We start from the raw sequence: 4,982 nt of genomic DNA, 5'->3' as shown, positions 1-4,982 counted from the left end.
CATACAAACAAAGATGTTGTGTCCGCTGAGAACTAAAAAAAAAAAAAATATTAAAAATTCTCTCTCAAAAAAAATTTGTTAGTAGACCTTTTTGTTATTTATATGTGGTGCTGAGAATCAAACCCAGTGCCTTATGCATACAAAGCAAGCAATCTACCATTGAGCTACATCCCCAGCCCATCTTCACACACTTGTTTCCTTAGCTGGACAGAACCTCTTTAAATTGATGCCATTCCATTTATTAATTGGTATTTCCTGAGCTTCAGGGTCTTTATTGAGAAAGTCATTGTCTGTGCCTGTGTTGGAATGTTGCTCCTATATTTTCTTCCAGGAGTTGCATAGTTTCTGGTCTAATTTGTAGATCTTTGATCCATTTTGAGTTGATTTGTGCAAAATGCGATTTATTCTTCTACATATGGATAACCAGTTTTCTAAGCACTATTTGTATAAAAGGCTGTCTTTTCTCCAGTGTGTTATTGACACTTTTGCCAAGAATCAGATGATTGTATCTATGTGGGTTTGTCTCTGTATCTTCTATTTTGTACCACTGGTATATGTGCCTTTTTCAAATCTCTCTCTCTCTCTCTCTCTCTCTCTCTCTCTCTATATATATATATATATATATATATATATATATATATATATATATATATTCAGTAGAATATATATATTACACTAGAATATATATATTACACTAGAATGCATTTTGACACATCATACATAAATGGAGTATGACTTCTTATTCTTCTGGTATTATATGATATAGAGTTGCACCAGTCATGTAATCATATAGGCACATGGTGTAATAATGTCCAATTCATTCTATTATCATTCTTACCCCCATACCCCCTCCCCTCCCTTCATTCCCCTCTGTCTAATCCAAAGTACCTTTATTCTCCCCTAGCCCCCCTTATTGTGAATTAGCATCTATGTGTCTGTTTTTATGCCAGTATCATGCACTTTTTGTTACTATAGCTTTGTAGTATAATTGGAAGTCAGGTATTGTGATGCCCCCAGCATTGCTTATTTGGCTTAGAGTTACTTTGGCTATTCTGGGTCTTTCACTTTTCCAAATGAATTTTAGGACTGTTTTTTCTTAGTTCTAATGAAGAATGTCATTTGGTATTTTGATCGGGTTTGCTTTTGATCTGTATACTGCTTTTGGTGGTATGGCCATTTTAATGACATTAATCCTGCCTCCATGAAAATGGGAGGTCTTTCCATCTTGTGTCTTCAATGTTCTTACTTTTTCTTCAATGGTCTGTTTTTTTTTTCTTCAATGTTCTGTACTTTTCATTATAGAGGTATTTAAATTCCTTGGTTATATTTATTCCTGGATTTTTTGAAGCTTCTGTGAATGGGGTTGTTATTCTGTTATCTTTCTCAGAAGATTTATTATTGGTATTTGGAAAGTTATTGATTTTTGTATGCTTATGTTGTAGCCTTCTAGTTTGTTAAATTTGTTTATTAGCTGTAGCAGTCTTTTATAAAAAATATTATTTCTAGTTGTAGAGGGATGCACAATCTTTATTATTTTTTTATGTGTGCTGAGGATCGAACCAGTGTCTCACACATGCTAGGCAAGTGCTCTGCCACTGAGCTACAGCCTCAGCCCCTCTAGCATTTTTTTTGCTGGACCTTTGGAGTATAGGATCATATCTTGTATCATATCATTTCAAAGTGATAATTTGACTTCTTCCTTTCTCATTTTTATCCCATTTATTATTATATTATTAGGCAACCTTCTCTTGCCTAATTTCTCAGGCTGGAATTCTTAATACTGTGTTAAATAGGACTGGCAATAGACATCATTGACTTGTTCTAGATTTTAAAGGAAACGCTTTCAATATTTCACATTCAATATGATGTTTGTTCTGGGTTTTTCATATATACCCCTTATGATGTTGAGGTGGGTTCTTTCTATCCCTAGTTTCTTCACTGTTTTTATCATGAATGGGTTTTAAAGTTTGTTGAAGGCATTCTCTACAACCATTAAGATGATTAAGTCATTTTTACCTTAATTCTGTTTAAATTATGAATTGCATTTATTGATTTTCAGGTGTTAAACCATCCTTGCATCCTATAACCAACTTGGACATGATGTGAAATTTTCTTAAAACGTTGTTTAATACAAGTTACTAACATTTTTTGAAGGATTTTTGCATTTAAGTTCATCAGTATTACTAGTCTGTATTTTCTTTCCTTCATATGTCCTTATCTGGTTTTGGAATGAGTGTGATATTGACTTCATAGTAATCAATTTGGACGTTTTCATCTTCTATTTCATGGAATAATTTGAGGAGCATTGGTATTAGTTATTATTTAATGATCTGGTAGAATTCAGCTGAGAATCCATTCGGTCCTGTACTTTTCTTTCTTGGAATTTTTTTATTACTGCTTATCTGCTTTATATCTAATTGCTAGTTGTTTGTATGTTCTCTTGATTAAATTTTGGCAGGTTATATGTATGTATAAATATATCTATTTCTTCTAGGTTTTCCAATTTATTGAAGTATAAGAGTGTAAGTTTTCAAAATAGTCCCTAATGATCCTCTGGATTTCAATGATGTCTGTTGTGTTTTCTCCTTTTTAATCTCTGATTTTATTAATTTGGGTCTTCTCTCTTTTTCTTTGGTTATTTTGGCTTAGGGTTTGTCAATTTTATTTGCTTTATCTTCATAAAGAACCAACCCCTTTTTTAATTAATTCTTTGGTTTTGTTTGTTTGTTTTTGTCAGTTTCGGTGATTTCAACTCTGGTCTTAATTATTTCCTTCCACTGGTTTTGGATTGGTTTGTCTTTTTTTTAATATTTATTTTTTAGGTGTAGATGGATACAACACAATGCTTTTATTTTTATGTGGTGCTGGGTCCCACCTGTGCTAGGCAAGCGCTGTACTGCTGAGCCACAATCCCAGCCCCTGGTTTGTCTTTTTCAAAGACCTTGAGATGCATCATAAAGCTGCTTATTTATGATCTTTCTTATTTTCTTTCATAGGCACTCATAGCTATGAACTTTCCTCTTACTTGCCTTTGTGGTGTCCCAGAGGCTCTGGTATGCTGTATCACTATTCTCATTTGATTCTAAGACGTTTTAATTTCTCTCCTGTTTTATTCTGTTGCCCATCATCATTCTAAATGGTATTGTTTGCAGCTGGGATTGTGGCTCAGAAGTACTCGCCTAGCATTCATGAGGCATTGGGTTTGATCCTCAGCACCACATAAAAATAAATAAAAAAATAAAGGCATTATGACCACCTACAAAAAGGGGGGAGGATTGTTCAGTATCCATGCATTTAGTTTCTGTAGGTTAGTTTGTGTTATTTTCCAATTTCATTCCATTATGAAATCAACCTTTTGTATTTGCTAAGTGAAAGAACGAACAAGGCTCGTCATCAGAGAAAATGCCCATTTATTGAGGAACAGCTCTGCATATTTATAGAGCTGGGGGTGGTTTGACAGTTATGACAGTTTTATGGTTGAATGGTTTGACAGTTGGCATGGGGTGCTTTCTGATTGGTGGGTAAGGATCATGTGAGCCAGCAGGGCTAGTCTGATTGGTGGGTAAGGATCATGTGAGCCAGCAGGGCTCACCGTTGGACTGCTCTTCTCAGGGGATGGGGAAATTAGTCTTTGGGTGGGGGGACTCACAACACTAAGAGTTGCTTTATGGCCTAAAACATGGTCTGTTTTGGAGAAGTTTCCATGAATCACTGAGAAGCAAGCTTATTCAGTTGTTGTTGGATGAAATATTCTAAAAATGTCTGGTAAGCCCATTTGATTTGCAATATTTTTCAGGTCAAAAGAATCTTTACTGAGTATGTTTTGATGACATATGTATTGGTGGGAGAGGTGTGTTGAAATCACTCAGTATTAATGTAGCAGGGCATATCTGAAATTTTAATTGAAGTAATTTATCTTTTATCTAATTAAATGCATCAACATTTAGGGCATAAATATTTACTGTCATTCTATTTTCTTGTTGGATTGTTCCTTTTAGCAGTATAAGTGACTTTCCTTGTCTCTTCTGATTTTAATTGAAGTCTGCTTTGTTGGATATGAGAGTAGCTACACCTGCTTGTTTTGGGAGTCCTTTCACATGATATACCAATTTCCATCCTTTGACCTTTAGCTTGTGGCTGTCTTTGCCTATAATGTGAGTCTCTTGCAAAAAGCATATAGTCTTTTTCTTTGTTTTTTAATCAATTCTGCTAGCCAATGTCTTTTAATTAGAGAGTTGAGACCAATAACATTCAGTGTTATTATAGAGATGTTTATTAATTCCTGCCATTGTTATTTATTCCTAATATTTAATTTGATTCTAAATTAGCTATACTGCAAATGAGATTTGTTCATTTGTGAGCTCTGGGGTTTATTTTATATTTTTTCTGTGTGGAGTATTTTCTGTAGTACCAACTTAAGTCATGAAAATTCCACGCTTGTTCTTTATGTTAGGCATTTTAATTATAATGTGTCATGGAGAGGTTCTTTTTTGATCTTATCTGTTTGGGGTTATGAATGCCTCTTATATCTAATATCCATCTCATTCTCAAGGTTTGGAAATTATTATTTCCCTTAAGAGGTTATTGATTCCAACAGTTTGTATTTTGCAATCCTCTTCAATTCCAGTGATTTTTAAATTTTGTCTTTTAATGTGTTCCCAGAGTTCTTGTAAACTCTGGTCATGGTTTACTTATTTTCTTTAATATTGTCTGAATGTTCAAGGCTTGTCATTCTGTTTTCCAGCTCAGATTCTGTATTCAGCATGGTTTACTCTATTAGATTGTCACCTGATCGTTTTATTTATTGTGTCGTTCATTTCCAATATTTCTTTGGTTCTATTTGAATATCTCTATTTCCTTATAGAATTTATCTTTCATATTCTGTACTGACTTTCTTAATTCATTCAGTTGTTTTTCTGTATTCTCTTAGATTCATTGATCATTTTAATAATATTTTTTGATTTATTTATCTTTTATCCATT

This window comes from Marmota monax, unplaced genomic scaffold, assembly GCF_021218885.2.
Source record: "Marmota monax isolate L192 unplaced genomic scaffold, Marmota_monax_Labrador192_F-V1.1 WCK01_AAM20220418_F8-fsc00101, whole genome shotgun sequence".
Taxonomy (NCBI): domain Eukaryota; kingdom Metazoa; phylum Chordata; class Mammalia; order Rodentia; family Sciuridae; genus Marmota; species Marmota monax.
Note: the sequence above shows the minus strand (reverse complement) of the source record.